We start from the raw sequence: 20,261 nt of genomic DNA, 5'->3' as shown, positions 1-20,261 counted from the left end.
TCCCAGCTACTCAGGAGGCTGAGGCAGGACAATCACTTGAACACCGGAGGCGGAGGTTGCAGTGAGCTAAGATTGCACCAATTGCACTACAGCCTAGGCAACAAGAGCAAAACTCCATCTCAAAAAAAAAGATGTATAATTTGGAACTGTTAGGAGGCATTTTAATGAATGGTTATTTTGTCTCTTAAGATTCTTCCACCGAGTTTAGCCAGACATGGTGGCTCACACCTGTAATCCCAGCATCTTGGAACACTGAGATGGGAATTTCACTGAAGGTCAAGAGTTCCAGACCAGCTGGGTAACAAAGAGAGACTCCCACCAAAAAACCAAAGTAGTCAGGTGTGGTGACAGGCACCTCTAGTCCCAGCTACTCAGGAGGCTGAGGCAGGAGGACCACTTGAGCCTGCAAGCTCAAAGCTGTAGCAAGCTATGATCCATACCACTGGCATTCCAGTCCACATGAGAGGGAGACCTTGTCTCAAAAAAAAAAAAAATTCCACTGGAGAGTTTCATACACCAGAAAACCTGTTCTTTGTAGTTATTTTGGCATAAATATGTCTACTTTAAAATGTGAGGGGGAATGTCAAAATGTTAAGAGTGTAAGACCTGGCCGGGCGCGGTGGCTCAAGCCTGTAATCCCAGCACTTTGGGAGGCCGAGACGGGCGGATCACGAGGTCAGGAGATCGAGACCATCCTGGCTAACACGGTGAAACCCCGTCTCTACTAAAAAATACAGAAAACTAGCCGGGCGAGGTAGCGGGCACCTGTAGTCCCAGCTACTCGGGAGGCTGAGGCAGGAGAATGGCGTAAACCCAGGAAGCGGAGCTTACAGTAAGCTGAGATCCGGCCACTGCACTCCAGCCTGGGCAACAGAGCGAGACTCCGTCTCAAAAAAAAAAGTAAGACCAAGTCCATAGACATTATATATATTACATAGCGTAACTGTGTCTGGAGAACAATGCCAAAAATCTTTATTAAATTAACTGTTATACCAAAGATCTGAGACTTAACTCTTAGCAAAAACATCTCATATTCACTATGAATGTGTAGTACTGACTTCTCACTATTAACCTGAAATGTGTCTACTCACATAACCAATAACCACTGCATAACGGCAAACTGCATCTCATAAGGCCCCCAGTGATTGAAGTGCCAAATTAGAAAATTGCAACATATGATGTGAACTCAACCAGTCAGCTTCAATCCAAAACAAGTAGTACCAGGAAGAGGCATAAATTTCCCCACAGGCGGAATTGTGTTGATGGCTCTAGCTTATTCCCCCCCAAAAGATGAATGGCAAACAAATGAACTGAACATAAACTCAAGATTTTATTGTCTTCATAATAAAAGATGACACTTAGAACTGGATCACTTGGCCCTGTAACAGAACAGAAAAAAGTTGAGTTTTGTATTTTGCCATGAACTACTGCCCCATCAAGAACATTACCTAAAATGTTCACCATGCTGTTAAGCTTCCTCATTTTTCCTTTCCTCCTTGTAGGAGAAAACCTCACATACCTTTAGCTATAGATCTAGTATTTTTAGAGGATTACCCTGAGCTCTATGCCACAATGAATGTTCACCTTTTCAAATAATAAAGCTATGAAAAATATTGCACCTTCCACCCACAATTATATACCTTTCTCTTCTTATCTCCTCCCAGTTCAAAATGCTTGCATCTTTTAATAGCCAGCATTCTCTTAGATCTGCAGTTGGGCTCAACGCACTCAAGCCTTAGCACAATCTTCTTTGTAGTTTTAGCCTGGAAAAAAATTAAAGCCTTAATAAATAACTACAGAAGATCACTTTCTTCAAAAATGACTGCTTTAAATAGTACTCAGTGTACTCTTAAGCCACAGTGAGAAAATAATCTAAAAATCAGTGAATTTAAGAGAAAATGTGTAGAACTTGAGGACTAAAAAAAAAAATAAAGTGGCTCATGCCTGTAATCCCAGCACTTTGGGAGGCCGAGGCAGGCAGATCACGAGGTCAGGAGTTCGAGACCAGCCTGACCAACATGGTGAAACCCTGTCTCTACTAAAAATATGAAAAGTCAGCCGAGCATGGTGGCACGCGTCTATAATCCCAGCTACTCGGGAGGCTGAGGTAGGAGACTCACTTGAACCCGGGAGGCAGCGGCGGTTGCAGTGAGCAGAGATCGAGCCACTGCACTCCAGCCTGGAGAGACAGAGCAAGACTCCATCTCAAAAAAAAAAAAAAAAAATCTCTATATATATAAAAAGAGAAAACGTGGTAATAGCAAAGATGGCATGTCATCCAGTTTGAATCCAAACCCCATTCAGATCAAACATCCTAAAGATTCCTATCAAATGGGCCACCCTGAACTTGTGGCCATTCAGCAGCTCTGCACAGTTCTTTAATCCCAACAGTTTGTGAGGCTGAGGCAGGAGGATCACTTGAGCCCAGGAGTTTGAGACCAGCCTGGGCAACATAGTGAGAACCCCATCTCTATAAAAGATCAATAAATTCTAAGACTACCTAGAATTTATGTGCATTCAACTGAATTATTTAACTCAAACTACACTCCCCACTAATACTCAACTTTTTTGATTGTTCCTTTTTTTTTTTTTTTTTGAGACGGAGTTTCGCTTTTGTTGCCCAGGCTGGAGTGCAATGGCGTGATCTCAGCTCCTTCTCCTGGGTTCAAGCAATTCTCCTGTTTCAGCCTCCTGAGTAGCTGGGATTACAGGTGCCCACCACCAAGCCCAGCTAATTTTTTTGTTATTTTTACTAGAGACGGGGGTTTCATCACGTTGGCCAGGCTGGTCTCAATCTCCTGACCTCAGGTGATCCACCCGCCTCGGCCTCCCAAAGTGCTGGGATTACAGGCGCGTAGTAAGCCACCACGCATGGCCTTGATTGCTTCTTTTTACCTAAACAGAACTATTGTGTACAAGTTTCATATTTACCAAAAAATTGCAAACATGCTACAGTTCTCATAAACCTTACAACCAGTTTCTCATCTTACATTAGTATGACTCATTAACAAACCAACACTGATGCCTTATTAACTCAAGTCCATACTTTTTAAACTTTCCTTGTATTTTCCTAATGTCCTTTTTCTGTTCTAGGACCCCATCCAGGACACAACCTAACATTTAGTCATCATGTCTCTAGACTCCTTTGGCTGTGGCAATTTCTCAGAACTTTTTGATGATCTTGACAATTTCAGCACTACTGGTCAGATATTTTGTAAAATGCCCCTCTTGGATTTGTTTTTCTCATGATTAGATAGGGTTATGGATTTTTTTAGTGTCATTTTCATCACACCTTATCAAGGGTATATAGCAACATGACTCATGACTGTTGATGTTAACCTTGATTACCTGGCTGAGGTAGTGCTTGTTAGGTTTCTCCACTGTAAAGTTTTATTGCATTTTTTCTTTGAGGTACAAACAATCCAATTACACTCTAAGTTATTTTAAAATATGCAACTAAGTTATTGACTTTAGTCACCCTGTCATGCTATCAAATAGTTGGTCTAATTCATTCTAATTTTTTGTACCCACTAACCATCCCCACCTCCCCCCACTACCCTTCCCAGCTTCTGGTAACCATCCTTCTACTCTCTATATTCGAGTCCACTTGTTTTGATTTTTAGATCCCACAAATGAAAACATGTGATGTTTGTCTTTGTGTGCCTATTTCACTTAACATAATGATCTCCAGTTCCACCCATGTTGTTGTAAATGACTGGATATCATTCTTTTTATGGTTGAATAGTACTCCATTGTGTATAGGTGCATTTTCTTTTTTTCTTGTTTTTTTTCTTTTTTGAGATGGAGGCTTGCTCTGTCGCCCAGGCTGGAGTGCAGCGGCGTGATCTCCACTCACTGCAGCCTCTGCCTCCCAGGTTCCAGCGATTCTCCTGCCTCAGCCTCCCGGGTAGCTGAGATTACAGGCCCGCACCACACGCCCAGCTAATTTTTGTACTTTTACTAGAGACGGGGTTTCACTATCTTGGCCAGGTTGGTCTCGAACTCCTGACCTCAGGTGATCCACCCACCTCGACCTCCCAAAGTGCTAGGCACAAGCCACTGCGCCCGGCTGCATACAGGTACGTTTTCTTTATCCATTCATCCCCTGATGGACACTAAGGTTGCTTCTAAATCTTAGCTATTATAAACAGTGCTGCAACAAACATAGGAGTGCAGGTATCTCTTGGATATGCTGATTTTCTTCTGGGTATATACTCAGCAGTGGGATTGTTGGATCATATGGTAGGTCAATTTTTAAATACTCAAATTTCTTAATAAGCTTGCCCCTTTAGCAAGAGTTCTGCTACTGCTGCTAGCTTGCAGTTCTTAACAGGCCAAAACCTAGTTAGAACCTGTCTTCTAAACAAGTTATCCAAATGTGAAAAGGTATATAAAAAGCATTCTTTCTGCCACCCTGAGACCAAACCACTTACTGCAGCCAAATGAGCACTAAAGTCATTCCTTAATACTTTCTGGAGCTAAACTGCATGAGAGGCAAAGTGCCAAAAGAAATGCTGTGTTGGAGAGAATGCTCGGTTCCAATCATCGTGCTAATTACTTTAATGGTTAGCCAGATCACCTAAGGTTTGAGAATAAACAGAAACTCACTCAGCCTGAGAATATAGAATTCAGGAGGCTAGCAGACAGGCCTAAATGGCTATTCTATAAGAGTTTTAAGACTTCACGAGAACAGGTAGCTGACTGCAGGTTTCTGTGATGAGAAACAACAGAACTTAGTGCAACCAACAGTCGAGGATTCAGACATGACGACAGATAAGGAACAAGGCAAATGAAAGGACTTACAAGCGTACTCACACCTCAGTTCTTAGGAAAGCAGGGCACATTCCTCAATTTTTTTGCCTCTTCAGAAGGGAAAGGATAAAAAATGGTAAACACTGAAATAGTGCAGTATTGTGGACTAATCAGACCTGAGTTGCATTCCCAGCTCCATCACCTACTAGATATATCACTGCAGTCAACTGTGAAAACTTCGCTAAACTAACGCTATACCTTTATCATGAAGTGTGTGGACTAGAGACAAGTATACATCCTTACTGCAATTAAGTGGAAACGTCAAATAGTAATTACCACTCACCTTTTTCCGGAAAATCGGCTTAGTTTGCCCACCATAGCCACTCTGCTTCCTGTCATAGCGCCGCTTTCCTGGGAAAACGAATTGGTATTTGTTATAAAATACTTAAGATCAGCAAGTAATTCTTACAGATTTTATCTTAATTTTGCAGCAGAAATATTAACGCTCAAGTCGGGCGTGGGGGGGAAGAGACCTGGACCCGTATGTTACTCTACAACACAAATGTCACAGTAACACCAAATTATGCAGAATCCATCTTACCCTGGGCATACAGAGAATCCTTGCCCTTCTTGTACTGTGTCACTTTGTGGGGTTGGTGCTTGCCACACTTCTTACAGAAAGTCCGGCGGGTTTTAGGGACGTTAACCTAGTAAAGAAACCGTTCAGAACGTGCAGTGTTATTTGACCACAATGGCACAACGCCCTACCTCACCCAGCTAAAGCTAAAGCACTCCACGAGTACTCCTCACTACATGCTAACTCTGACTACAAGGTGGGTCAGCCCCATGTGCTTCAAGCAGAGCTTCCTCCCTCCGTCGAGCCCCAAAGAGGGAAAAGATCTTATTAACTCCACCCCCGGCTAACTCTACCTCTTTGAACCCATTACTTCAATTCCTGGCCCGGTAGCCCGGTTCCTTTAGGGTTGATCCCAGCAAAATTGGGTTGCTCCGGTGTATAGAGTCCACACAGGAGCCTGGACCCATCCCGGCATAGCACCGGCGACGAAGGGGGGAAAGATTAAGCTGGATGTTACTCGGCCCCACCAGCAAGTCCTACCATGCTTGCAAGAGCGATATCGACACGGGAAGAAAGAAAGAAGCCACGCCGCAAACGGAAGTATATAGGAGGTTCCGGATCGCACTTCCTCTTGGGAGTGGGTAGCAGCAATCATAGAGTGTAAGGCTCGGCGCAGCGCCCTCCGGCTGCTGAGAGGACTCAGTTCCGAGCCGCGGGCGGGAGCTTAAGGAAGGACTCCGCCTAAAGGGTGGTCCACTCACCGCAACTTCCTCCCGCCCCGCAGCTTTGCAGCGTTTCGTCACTTTATCTCTTTTGGTGGACACTGCTACATAGTGGCGTTCAGTGAAGGGAGCAGTGTTTTTCCCAGATCCTCTGGCCTTCCCGTCCCCGAGGGAAGCCCAGGACTAGGGTCGAAAGGAGGGGTCCTCCACCTCGACGTTCCATTCCTGTTCCACCTCAAGGTCACTGGGAACACCTTTCGCAGCAAACTGCTGATTCAGTGAAGGCCTGGAGGGAGCCAATTGCTCCAGTTCATCAGTCACATGGCCAGTTGGTCCATTCAACAAATGGTCATTAGATGCCCATTATGTGTCAGGCACTGTTCGGGGGAGGGATACAGTAATCTAATAGGCTTATAAATGTACAATTATGAACCAAGTACTTTGAAGAAAAGGAACAATGATTGGCGTTAAACAGCACCCTTCTGTTGAGGGAGTAAGTCAACTGCTCTAGGTTCTGAAAAGTGACAATGAAATTGTTTGGCTCCTGTAATAGCAATCATCAAGCCTAGAAGTAGAAAGTATCCAGTGGCTCTTCCCTTCCTTGCAGACCTGGCAGAAGGCATATACTAGGTTTCAAGAAAGTCCAGCATAGAAAGACTGCAGAGTGCTAAACATTTTAAATAGATTGTGTCATACAATTCTCACAGTAATTGTAGGAGACAGGTGGTACTATTATTCCCATTTTACAGGTTAAGAAATTGAGGTCGTAGGATGTTAAACGATTTTCCCAATGTCAACAGTATTTAGTGAATCTAGGATACAAACCCGGGTAGACTGGCTCTAGAACCTCGGTTCCTTTAACATTATAAAATACTGCTGTTGTGGCCTGGTAATTATAATAGCTAAAAAAAAAAAAAAAAAAAAAAAATGGCGCACTTACTATATGCCAGGCATTCTCCTAACCACCTTACATACTACCCCTTTTAATCCCGACAGCAACCCCAGGAGGTATGTACCAGTATTAGTATTTAACAGGTGAGGACACTAAGGCACAAGAGATGTTAAGTTTACTTACCTGAAGTCACACAGGTTGTTATTTTTTTGTGGAGCTGGAATTTGATCCTAGGTAGTCTAACACTACAGCCTTGCACTTAACCACTACATCATACAAAGGAAGCAGGGGCATCTGCAGTGTAGAGGATGGTGAGGAGACAGAATTGGGCTGAGACACAGGAGGAGGTGGCGGTGGAGTAGGACTGACGAACCATGACAGTGTGGGGTATCTTGCTTGCACAACCCTCCAGGAACACGCGTGGGACCCGAGCTGACACTCTGATCATCTCCTTTTTTGTTGGGTGGACTCTGGGAATGAGATAATAAAAATATTACCACTACCTGCTATATTTCCTGAAAGTTTCTTTGCCAAACTTCCAGCATTTTCTTTTTCTTTCCAGTTCTTAAGCAGTCTCACTGGCCTTTAGGGGTTTATGTTAGTAACACGGAAATATGAAGACCATGAACATGGCCCCTCTTCATTTAATCAACCTTAGTTCTTTCTATCATACCTCGTGTTACATGGCTTTGTGGGGTTTTTGCTTGTTTTTGCTTACTTCAAAATATTTAATTGACAAAAATTGTTTATATTCAAGGCGTACAACATGATGATTTGATATGTGTATACACTGTGTAATGATTACCACAGTCAAATTGATTAACACATTTATCATCCATCACCATCCATAGTTACCATAGGGGTGGTGAGGACACTTAAAATCTGCTCTCTTATCAAATTTCAATAATACAATGTTATTGACTATGGTCACTATATTGTACATTAGATCCCCAGAGCTTATATATCCTATAAGTGAAAGTTTGTACACCAATGCTGACACTGAGGTGGGAGGATCACTTGAGCTGTCATCTGTTTTGGACATGTTTCTGCTCATTAATTTCCCCTAAGACAAGGTACTCAGAACTGGATGCAGGACTCTAGGTGTGGTCTGGCTTTGCAGAGTAGGTGGCATGTTACCTTCCTCTGTCTAGATATTTCACTTCTGTAAGGAAGCCTCAATGTCATGTTGGCTTTTCTGGAAGCCGTGTTAACTGACATGACATGCCTTTTGATTACTATCAGCAAAAACCCCTGAACCATTTTCACAAATGCTACTGCTACTCCACTTTCTCCTGGAGTCATTTGAAGTTCAAATTTGGGGCCCAATTGTGATACATCACCTTTAGTCCCGGTAAAATACACTTTGTGGAATTTGGCTTCTCACACCAGGTGATCAAGATCTTTTTGGAAACTAATTGCCCTCTTCTGTCATCCAGTCTAGCACACAGAGCCTTGCACCATTCATAAACTAACTGGGCTACTTTTTATATTTTCCTCAAAGATCATCAGCAAAAATGTTGAACAGGATAGCACCAAGAATAGAACCTTATATTGCATTGGGAATCTGTTCAGGTGACACTCAGCTGTTCATTTGTGCTATCTGAGTACAGTCCCCCTGTCAGTATGGATGAGTGTGCTAGGGGAGTGGTCGTGGGCAGAGGGTGAAGAAGAGCCTACGTCTACTTGCTCTTTTCCCTTGTGCTCCTCTCTCTCTCTTGTTTAGCTCTCCCACTGGATGCCTGTCACCTCCCAGTCCCCACCCCAAGATGGACCTTGAGAAGGGACAGGGCATGTGACAACAAGTGACATAAGATGAAGAAAAGAGGAGGGAAGGTGAATGCCTGTGACCAACCCTCAGGCAGGTGAGTGGAGCAGCTATTGGGGGTGACTAGCAAAAGGATAGAAGTTGTCAATAAAGTAAGGCAATCGTACAACACATGCTGTCCATCTATCTTGTGCAAATGTGAGGATCAACAACTATATCATCAGTCTACAAATGCTTTAAATGTTTTTATTTAAAGTCCTGTTGGTGACCGGGAGAGGTGGCTCACCCCTGTAATCCCTGCATTTTGGGAGGCCGAAGCAGGAGGATCGCTTGAGCCCACGAGTTTGAGACCAGCCTGAGCAACATAGTGAAACCCCACCTCTACAAAAAATACAAAAATTAGCCCAGCACAGTGATGTGTGCCTCTAGTCCCAGCTACTAGGGAGGCTGAGGTGAGAGGATCGCTTGAGCCCAGGAGACGGAGGCTGCAGTGAGCCATGATCATGTTGTTGCACTCTAGCTTGGGCTTCAGAGCAAGACACTGTCTCAAAACAAAACAAAAAAAAAAAACAAAAAGGTCTCAGGGCCTGTTGGGGGTTGGGGGTGAGGGGAGGGATCTTAGAGGATGGGTCAATAGGTACAGCAAATCACCACAGCACACGTATACCTATGTAACAAACCTGCACCTTCTGCACATATATCCCAGTTTTTTGTTTGCTTGTTTGTTTGTTTTTTGGATGAAATAAAGAAAAAAAAATAAGGTCCTGTTGACTTAAAAGCTCGGATGAACTTGTAGTGGGACCTGTGATCTGTTTCTACACTAGGATACAGTGCCTTGGGGCAAGGAATATGGTAGTGCCCAAGATGTCAAGGTGGGCAGGCAGATCAGTCAGCAGGGGCTCCAGTGTCATGGCCTGCATTCAATACTGGCTGCATTTCCTAGAAGAATCCCTGGGGGAAACATTGCAGTTGGAGCATAAAGTAGGAGCCCCTGAGAAAACCTCCAGGCTTCAAGTGACACTAGTCTGCTTTACCGGTTTACACGACTCAAGAGAAAGGTGTACATTGAGAGATAATCCCTGAGGCTGAATCTTAAAAGAGAAAATCAACATCCACAGAAAATGGGGAAGGGCACAAGTATTTCTGTGGGCTTATATTCCGACATTTTTATCTGTAGGGGAAAAATGCTTTCTTAGAAAATGACTCAGCAGGGGGAAGTCTTGTCTCTACCTCTGTCTGGCTCTGTCCTTTGGGGTCCCTTCACTATCAAGTTCAACTGTGTGTCCCTGAGACTCCTCTGCCCCGGAGGACAGGAGACTCGAAAACGCTCTTCCTGGCCAATCTCTTTGCTCTGTGTCTGCCAGCCCCTAGCATCTCTCCTCTTTCCTGTAAGCCCCTCTCCCTGTGCTGACTGTCTTCATAGTACTTCAGGTATGTTGTCCCTTTACCTCTAGGAGGATAGCTTGATGACCTGTCTGTTCAGGCCAGCCCCATCTAGAGTCTCCGTGGCCCCAGTCATGTTGAGAAAGGTTCTTTCAGAGACAGACTCAAGATAGTAGTGTCAGAGGTCCCAAGCAAATGAAGGGCGGGGACAGTTGGGGGGTGGAATAGGGACGGCAGCAGGGAACCAGATAGCATGCTGCTGAGAAGAAAAAAAGACATTGGTTTAGGTCAGGAAACAAAAAAAGGGAACTGAGTGGCTGTGAAAGGGTGGGGTTTGCTCAGACTGTCCTTCCTCTCTGGACTGTAAGAATATGTCTCCAGGGCCAGTGTCTGCTGCGATCGAGTCCCACCTTCCAAGTCCTGGCATCTCAATGCATCTGGGAAGCTACCTGCATTAAGTCAGGACTGAGGTGGGTCTGGGGTATGGCAGGGGCTGGGCAGCAGCAGCAATGTACCTTTCTTGGGACCCCTAAAAAACAGAGAGACAGCATGGCTGGTGCCATTTATCAGCTAGCAGAGGAGGCTGACGGAGGGTGGGAGTGTCATCAGCACAAGGCCCTGGCAGTCCCGTCTGGTGATTAGAGTGGCCGAAAAGGTCCTTTCCGACAAGAGCTGTGGGTGGGGTGAACAGGAAGAGAAAAATGTGACATGAGGTGACCATCCGAACAGGTAGCAAATGTTAGAAAGGGGTACCGCTAGCAAACTTAGTGGAAAAGTAATATTGCAGGGAGCAGTCAGATAAAAACAAGCTCTTCTGTCAAATAGTGCTTGAAGAATCAATAGGGATACATGGGTCAATGAAGCCCTTAGAAAAAGAAATACTAAGAGGCAGATTCTCTGAGAACATGGTAAAAGCTCATGCTCCACATTATGCAGTTGACCTTTGTGAGCTAGAGAAAGGCCTGGCTAGGCCAGGGTGTAGGTTACCTGCCTTGAGCTGTACCAGGCCAAATGTTGCCAGGATCAGAGCCGGCTTGTTGAAAGGACTGTGTGAAAGCTGTGCCAGCCTCGTGGTAACAATGAGTAAAAGACTGGGCCAGGAGAAAGCAGCCTCTGCCTTAGCCCGGACAGTGTGGCCAACCCCTGAGGTTCTGGCAAAGGTTTCTCCTCTTATCATTGCCCTCCATGTGCATGGTTTGCTTTTCTCTTGTCTTCATTATTTCTCCTTTCCTTTCCTCCTCTCCAACCTCCTCCTCTTCCCACTCGTCCTCCTTTCTCTACCTGTATCCCTTCTTCACTATACCCTCCTCTGTTCTGTTGATTACCATAGACTCTGACATACAGTTAGCACTTAATAAATAATTGCCGAATTACATTGACTTTTTCTTGCTCCTTTCTTCCCCTGCTCTTTTCCCTTTTCCTTTCCCTTTCCCTTTCCTCCTCCCTGCCTGCCTAGTACCTTCCCCATAAGGTGGTTGTGAGCAGTAAATGTGCAAATACATGTAAAACATTTAGAACAGGGCCTGGAAATGGTAAGTGCTGGATCTCAGTATTTGCTATAATTTTTACTCTGCCTCAGACCTGCCAATGTCCCCCAGAGGGTCTACCTAGAGCAAACTAGAGCAAATTATAGGACATTTAGAATAAAAGTGATTGGTGACCCCAATCAAGACATCCTTGGATGAGTTGCCCAGACTCCAAATGAAATTCCAATTTCTTGGCCACCTAGCTCTCAAAGCTGAAAGTCTCTGTCTCATGCCTTGCATGTCTAGAGGCAGGGCAGCAGCAAGGCCCAGCGGCTGTGGGGGGTCTACACAGCTCAGTGGCTGTCATCTTTGCTCATGGCAACCTAAAGCATTATACCCAAACAGTGTCCCTTAGGGCTTGCCCTATGTATTCTGATTCCTTTTATATTCAAACTATTTAAACTGCTTGCTTGTGTTGAAGTCCAAATTTCCACTGCATATGGCTGTTGATGCTTTTGTTTGGAATTCTTTTTTTTTGTTTGTTTTTTGACACGGAGTTTTGCTCATGTTGCCCAGGCTGGAGTGCAATGGCACGATCTTGGCTCACCACAACCTCCGCCTCCTGGGTTCAAGCGATTCTCCTGCCTCAGCCTCCCAAGTAGCTGGGATTACAGGCATGCGCCACCACGCTAATTTTGTATTTTTAGTAGAGACGGGGTTTCTCCATGTTGGTCAGGCTGGTCTTGAAATCCCAACCTCAGGTGATCTTCTCGCCTGGGCCTCCCAAAGTGCTAGGATTACAGGCACAAGCCACCACAACCAACCTGAAATTCTTTGTAAACTCCTATGGTGTGAACTAATGTAACTTTCCATCCACTTATGGGGGATTGGTGCAGTTTTAAATTATCACTATGATTTGCTATTTCCATTCGAGCAAATTTCCTATAGAGTTTCCTTTCAGTGGACTAGACCCATATCAGGAAGTGACTTAGGTATAAAGGGAAGATATAGCTTTCAAAAACCAAAGTTTGGGTGTTCTCCAAAGAGTTATCAGATACCCCCTTCTACTCCCGCAATGATCTGATTGCTGAGATCTGATTGCTAACTACTGAAAATAAGGAAGAACTAGAATTTTCAGTGACACAGTGCTCAACAAGAAGCTAGAAAAGAGGCCTTGACATATTTGACTCCAAAGCTACTTGGTTATGCATGAAGCCATCTAGGGAGGGGAAGGAGGAGGGAGAACTCCTCTGAGGACCCTGAAACAATTGGGCCACGTGTGACTTTCAGTTTCTATGGAGATTCATGTGCAGTGGCTGAGGGTGATCTGAGAGCATTGGAAACCTAGAAGCTTTAATCCCAGGCTCTTCTATCTGCTCTTAGAAAGTTCTCACAAGATATCTTTAGGATTATATTGGTTATTTGAATCTCAAGGAGAAGCTGATCTCACTGCCCTACCTCCCTGAACTGAAAACAAACTATAGTCTGTTAGCTCACCCTAGAAGAAGGAAATTCTAGGGTCAAGAGAAGTTAAGTTTTAGACAAGTTGGAGGTTGGAATATACTGGAGTTTAAGATCATTGACTCAATGAAAAAAAAAAAAACAAAAAACAGACTTGTCTGCAGTAAAATCAGAGTTTTAAAAATGATTAGAAATGGACCAGAAAAGAGATAAGGATAATGAGAAAGGGGGTTCTCTAAAACTATTTGGAGCTGAAATTGGGACAATGTTTCTGGAAACTATTTTGGCAGTATGCATCAAAATGCAAAATGCGCATACTTTTTTGACTTGGGAAATGATGCTTGTATAGAGATCCTAATAACATGGGAAAATAATTAGGAATAATGTTAAATAAGAATCTTAGATCTTTTTTGGAAAAAGGTACCTTGAATGGATGGATAGATACATACATACATACATACATACATAGATGTTACGAAAAATAGGTAAATTAACTGAATGTGCAATATGATCTCAAATATTATAAGAAACATGCCACAGAAAAAAATGGAAGGAAATATGCCAAAATATTAATGCCTCTGGATGAGTTGATAATTGATTTTTTCTTTTTTATATCCCTGTACTTGACATATTTTCTACAATACGCATGTTTTATTTTACTATATTTTGTTTTGTTTTAGATAGGGGTCTCCCTATGTTTCTCAGGCTGACCTTGAACTCTTGGGCTCAAGCGATCCTCCCACATCAGCCTCCTAAGTAGCTGGGACTACAGGTGCACACCACTGCACCCAGCTGCGTGTGTTATTTTGATATCGATGGAAAAAATAAATAAAATGTTTAAGCCAAGGAAAACAAAAACTAGGTTGAAAAAGAAGGCCAAAGGGGCACACAAGTCCAGAGTGAAAGACAGACACCCCAGCAGTCACCTTCAGAGCAGAGGGAACATATTGAAAGTATTACCACCGATCTGATCTGGCACTGACTATAAACTTGCAGATTGGCTCTCTGGCTCTCCTTCCATCATCAGTTGGCCAGAATATATTGTCGCTAGTGCAAGACAAAAAGAGACGATGAATCACAGAGACCTAGAAGTTTCCAAAACCACAGAAGAAAATGTAAAATGCTAAAAACATAAGGCCAGGCGCGGTGGCTCAAGACTGTAATCCCAGCATTTTGGGAGGCCACGGCAGGCGTCATGGTGTGCGGCTGTAATCCCAGCTACTAAGGAGGTTGAGGCACGAGAATTGCTTGAAACTGGGAGGTAGAGATTGCAGTGAGCCAAGATTGCACTACCGTACTGAAGCCTGGATGACAGAGCGAGACTCTGTCTCGAAAATAAATGAATGAATGAATGAATGAATAAATAAATAAATAAATAAAACATGAACTGCTATGGAAGAACCAGAGAGCCCTACGGCCTCCTGTAAATGACTACAGCAGGAGAGTTTCCCTGGTCAGCATGCAGCCAGAAAATTGAGTTTGGCATGATGCCTTCATCACAAATTTGGCCCCCTGTAGCCCTGACTATGAAGCTTATCATCAAATAATTAGGTTTCACTGGGGCCCGAACAAAAGCATCTTGGGAATTTAACAAGATTAATTAGGTTGCTTTGTTGCTGTGGTTATGATTTTTTTTTTTTCTTTTTTTTTTTTTTGAGGTGGAGTCTCACTCTGTCACCCAGGCTGGAGTGCAGTGGCACAATTTCGGCTCACTGCAACCTCCGCCTCCTGGGTTCAAGCGATTCTCCTACCTCAGCCTCCTGAGAAGCTGGAATTACAGGCGCGCACCACCACGCCCGGCTAATTTTTGTATTTTTAGTAGAGACGGAGTTTCACCATGTTGGTCAGGCTGGCCTCGAACTCCTGACCTCGTGGATCCACCTGCTTTGGCCTCCCAAAGTGCTGGGATTACAGGTGTGACCCACCGCGCCTGGCCGGTTATGATATTTTAAAGAAGACTTCTCTTCTGGTCCCAAGGCCAAGGAATTCTCAATTGAAATCTCAGTTAGAATCTGAAGGATGCTTCTTGGGACTGGGAAGAGATTTTCTGTAGGCCAAATTTAGGCTCCCAGTAGAGATAGTTGATAATTCTACCACATTTCATAGTGAAGCATTGGGAAGACAGGACTGAAAAGGCAAGAAGGAATGATGCAAAGTGCATAGTCCAACAGATAAGCTGGACCTGGGTTTGCCACTTTGTCTAAGTAACTGAGAATTCATTCTGAGATAAAAAAAATCACAATAATGTTCACAGCAGCATGGTTTATCATTGAAAACAAACAATCTAAAGTCCATCAACAGGAGAATGAATAAATAAATTGGAAGGTATTAATCATACAGAATATTTTATGCATATAAAAATGAATTAAAACATATGAAGTAGAACTACCCAGATAAATAAAATCTAACATATTATATTGAGGGGAAAAAAGCAAGTTGCTGAAGAATGTGTACCATATATATATATATAAATTTATATATATATATATATATATACTTTTTTTTTTCTTTTTTTTTTGTGGCGGAGTTTCACTCTTGTTGCCCAGGTTGGAGTGCAATGGCGTGATCTGGACTCACTGCAACCTCCGCCTGCCGGGTTCAAGCGATTCTCCCGCCTCAGCCTCCTGAGTAGCTGGGAGAGTAGCGTTGGCCCAGCTAGTTTTTGTATTTTTAGTAGAGACAGGATTTCACCATGTTGGTCAGGCTGGCTGCTCTCGAACTCCTGACCTTGCCGTCCACCCACCTCAGGCTCCCAAAGTGCTGGGATTACAGGTGTGAGCTACAGCACCTGGCTATATGTAAATTTTAAACATGTAAACCAATACTATATCTTTTACAGATACTTACATCTGTAATAATAATATGAAAACATACTTAGGAATGATAAACACCAAATTCAAGATATTGGTAATCTCTGAGGAGGGAGAAGACTAAGATTTTGGAGTACATAAAGGGGTCTTGATTATATAGATAGTATTTGAGTTCTTAACACCTGAGGCAATATGACACAGTGTTAGGATTTTGTAGAGCTAAGCGGTGAGTCCATGATTGTAATGTTATAGACTCTGTACTTTCTGTTTGAAATATTTCATAATATAAAACAAAGTATATTTGAGGCCACGTGCGGCAGCTCACACCTATAGTCCCCGCACTTTAGAAGGCTGAGGCAAGAAGATCACTTGCATCCAGGAGTTTGGGACTAGCCTAGGCAACAAAGTGAGACCCGTGTCTCTAAAAAAAATTTAAAAATTAGCTGGGTGTGGTAGTGCACACCTGTAGTCCTAGCTACTTGAGAGGCTGAGGTAGGACGATCGCTTGAGCCTGGGAGGTGGAGGCTGCAGTGAGTGGTGATCCTGCCACTGCACTCCATCCTGGGAGACAGAGTGAGACCCTGTCTCAAAAAATAGAAGGTATATATTTGATCAAAGTTTTATATTCACAGTAAGCAATAAGAACCCTAGGGACAGAGAAGGGTGGATGTTCCACCTAAACACTGTGCTTTCATTCCATCAACAATGAAACATCCAGGAAAGGAATCAAGCGACTCTAGAAATTCACTAGTTAGACAGAATCTCTTGGGCATGATTTAAAGAGAGAAAATGTAAGAAAACCTGGAAAGACTAAGAAGAGTTCTCATGTGGAAAAAAATATAATTGACAGTTAACAGGGACAGATCATCCTTACCAGCCTGGAGGAATACTGCAGAGGAAAGAGCTTAGGATGTTAAATACTCTCTTATCTCCTGTATTTACCACCATTTCCTCTCTTGCTGAACACTCCTAGAAAATGGAAAGGAGTTTGTCCCAACTGCTCTTTGATGATAGCCCCAAGGCAGATAGCATCAACCTCATCAAAGACCAAAAAACAAACAAACAAACAAAAATCCCTCCAGTAGGCAATGAAACACCACAAAAAGAGCAAGGGCTATAGATGATATACCAAGAGCTATAGATGGATGAGGTTGGACAAGTCACATAACCTCTGTGAGTGTCAGTTTCCTCATTTGTTTGTTGTGAGGAATAAATGAAATAATACCTGTAAAATGCCTGACAGGTAGAAGTCACCAAAAGGAACAGAAGTTCCATTCCATCCCCCTAAGGAAAGACAGGGAATGGCCAGAATCTTCCTAACCAAATGAGTAGTAGTTTCAAGGAGAGATCAAGAGAAAACACTACTTCTTGGATATTTTGGCTAAGTAGTTATTTGAAGTACAGTTGACTGGTTATTTTAAGTCATATCTCATAGACTCTTCCCAATCATAGGCTGGCTGTGTAGTTTTCTGAATTTTGCTCTGGTCGTCTTCTTCTTCTTCTTCTTCTTCTTCTTCTTCTCTTCTTCTTCTTCTTTTTAGACTCCAGGCTGGAGTGCAGTGTCACGATCTTGGCTCACTGCAACCTCCGCCTCCTAGGTTCAAGTGATTCTCCCGCCTCAGCCTCCCAAGTTGCTGGGATTACAGGTGCCTGTCACCATGCCTAGCTAATTTTTTGTATTTTTAGTAGAGACGGGATTTCACAATGTTGGCCAGGCTGGTCTCTAATTCCTGACCTCAAGTGATCAGCCGGCCTTGGCCTCCCAAAGTGTTGGGATTACGGGCATGAGCCACCACACCTGGCCTTATTATTCTTAATAGTATTTTATCTTATGAGCAAAGATAAGAGCCCAAGATGGTTTAGTTTACTGATTCCGCAAGTGCTATTTCCATTAATTCTTTGGCACAGTGCAGTTTGTATGATGGCTGAACTCTTGTTAATAAGCTTCGTCTTTCTGAATTCTGCTGCTCCATAGGGAGCTAGGAGGCTGCAAAAGGTGGCCATGTAAAAATCTTTGCATTTATAGTTTAATAAAGAGAACATTATAACACTGGAACTTTATATTTTAAATGAAGAGCTGTGTGTCTATTATTTCTCCTCCCCCATTTCTTTCTTTCTATGAACAACAGTGGCATGTGTGTGTGTGTGTGTGTGTTTGAGACACTCGTGTCACTTCCATTTCCACCCTTCACCCCGAGTGGAGCTCAGGGTCGGCATATTTTGTGGTCAAACTGACTCTGTAGGCTACTGAAATTGTTTTTTTTTTTTAAAAAAATGGGGCCTTTACTGGCCAGGCACGGTGGCTCATACCTGTAATTCCAGCACTTTGGGAGGCCAAGGTGGGCAGGTCACCTGAGATCAGGAGTTCAAGACCAGCCTGGCCAACATGGGGAAACCCTACCTCTACTAAAAATACAAAAATTAGTCAGGCATGGTGGCATGTGCCTGTAATCCCAGCTACTTGGGAGGCTGAGGCAAGAGAATTGCTTGAACCCAGGAGGTGGAGGTTGCAGTGAGCCAAGATTGTGCCACTGTGCTCCAGACTGGGCAACAAAGCAATACTCCATCTCAAAAAAAAAAAAAAAAAAAAAAAAATGAGGCCTTTAACAATAAGTACCCACAGAAACTTTACCCTCTAACTACTTTTTAACTCAGAGCTGTGTGTTACACACCAACCTTCTGGAGGACTCAAAGATGGATCCGTTTCCTTTCACATTATTGAGTGATGGACCAGTGGCGCCTAAGGAAGAGCTACCACATTTTCAGGCTGTGTGAGTCTGGACTGGATGAAAGAAATAGGAGAAAGAAATAGTCAAAGAAGGTGATACCAAATCATGGCAATTCTGGTAGACCTCTAGCTCAATGATCTAGAGGTGGAGGCCATTTCACCTTTTGCTCAGAGGGGCGATGGCTAGTGAGAGACTTGCTTACTTCCTCATAGTCAGACCAGCACCAAACCCTGCCCCAATACAGATACTTGAGAGAGAGGAAGACTTCCTCTTGTACAAACTGGATTTGTTCTAAAACAGAAAAAGAGTAGAGGCAGCTTCCAGAAGGACCTGTCTTATAGGAAGTAAGAGCAGGGGCCAAGAATGAAACAGATGTGGGTCTAAGCAGGAAATGTATCCACTAAGAGCCTACAACAAAACTAAAGGTAAAATGCTGCCTGCGATTTATTCAACTAAGAGAAGTACACCAGACGTGGTTTGCTGGGATGCTTTTGACCCCCATTTACTGGTCATGGTACTCAATTTGTTTAGGGTTTTATTTTTATCCTGTAATTGGAGTCTTTGATTGTGAAGAGGTACTTAATTATGATTTGCCACAAGAACGATTGTGGTGTGATTACAGGGATCTCAATGAGTTGGTAGTTCCTGAGAATAGAGTAGTATTATTTGGTTACCACTACTCCTGAGTAAATGCATAATTGTAATGTTAAAATGAACCTCTTTGAGGTTAGAGCTAAAACTGAGTGTTGGAAAGGGCTGATTGTAAACTCATCAATTTGTCACTCCAGTGAGAGACCATTTAAACTAGGGAGTCAGGGTGTGTGGCAGGGTGGAGGGAAAGGTTTGCACTCTTGCCCAATTTTTCTCAAAATCTAATTTACAGAATATTGAATTAATCCACCTCCAGAAGATGGTGGCATACACATGGTAGATAAGTGGCAAAGCGATCGTCCAGAACACCCCTGGTGTTCCTTTGACCTATTTTCGGCTCCCCAGCATGAGAATAGAACCTCCTACACCACAGGAAAGAGCAAAATAACAGTGTGGATAGCCCCCAGGCTTTGATAAAATTCAATCCCTTGCTTTCCTAGTGTGAGCAATAGTCTGCTTAAAAAGTAGAAAATAAAAAACAAAAAAACTGCTGACTTTATTCATTCTTCTTCCACGGTGCCACCAAAAGCATAAGGAGTTACTGAAAAAAAAAAAAAAAATCCCCCCCCCCCCCACTCCGCCATAGGAAAAATCCCTACCTCTAATAAAACTTGAGTGGAGGGCTGGTGGTTTTTTCATTACTTACTTAGTGGTTTTTTGTTGTTGTTGTTTTTGGTTTTGTTTTTTGAGACGGAGTTATGCTCTTGTTGCCCAGACTGGAGCATAATGGCACAATCTCGGCTCACTGCAACCTCTGCCTCCCGGGTTCAAGCGATTCTCCTGCCTCAGCCTCCCAAGTAGCTAGGATTACAGGCACCCGCCACTACGCCCGGCTAATTTTTGTATTTTTAGTAGAGATGGGGTTTTGCCACGTTGGCCAGACTGGTCTGGAACTTCTGACCTCACAGGTGATCCGCCAGCCTCGGCCTCCCAAAGTGCTGGGATTACAGATGTGAGCCACCAAGCCCAGCCTAGTGTTCTATTTTTATGACAGCATTTGTTTTCACTTTATCTTTCCAATGAAAGTTTGGAATTAGTAATAATATAACATTG

General features: G+C 43.4%; 1 protein-coding gene and 1 pseudogene across 4 annotated transcripts in view; one reads left to right on the top strand and one right to left on the bottom strand.

The window, feature by feature from the left end:
• Nucleotides 1–1,308: 1,308 nt before the first annotated feature.
• On the bottom strand, nucleotides 1,309–5,999 carry LOC117085861 (annotated as a pseudogene). The gene is made up of 5 exons (XR_004438113.1): nucleotides 5,870–5,999; nucleotides 5,354–5,459; nucleotides 5,096–5,163; nucleotides 1,641–1,763; nucleotides 1,309–1,379 (listed from the first exon to the last, which is right to left on the bottom strand). The product of XR_004438113.1 is annotated as a 60S ribosomal protein L36a-like (transcript).
• Nucleotides 6,000–10,403: 4,404 nt separating this feature from the next.
• The window catches only part of BTK (Bruton tyrosine kinase), a 37,534-nt gene continuing 27,676 nt past the window's right edge, over nucleotides 10,404–20,261 (top strand). For 2 of the 3 annotated variants that reach the window (XM_033214700.1, XM_033214543.1), the window contains exon 1: nucleotides 10,404–10,561. The gene's annotated coding sequence lies outside the window, so the exon portion shown is untranslated. Of the gene's footprint in view, nucleotides 10,562–18,483; nucleotides 18,650–20,261 lie in introns of all 3 variants that reach the window. The other variant, XM_033214619.1, reaches the window with a different exon arrangement.

Source organism: Trachypithecus francoisi, unplaced genomic scaffold, assembly GCF_009764315.1.
Source record: "Trachypithecus francoisi isolate TF-2019V2 unplaced genomic scaffold, Tfra_2.0 Contig00054, whole genome shotgun sequence".
Lineage (NCBI taxonomy): Eukaryota > Metazoa > Chordata > Mammalia > Primates > Cercopithecidae > Trachypithecus > Trachypithecus francoisi.
Note: the sequence above shows the minus strand (reverse complement) of the source record. Positions and strands in the feature narration are given on the sequence as shown.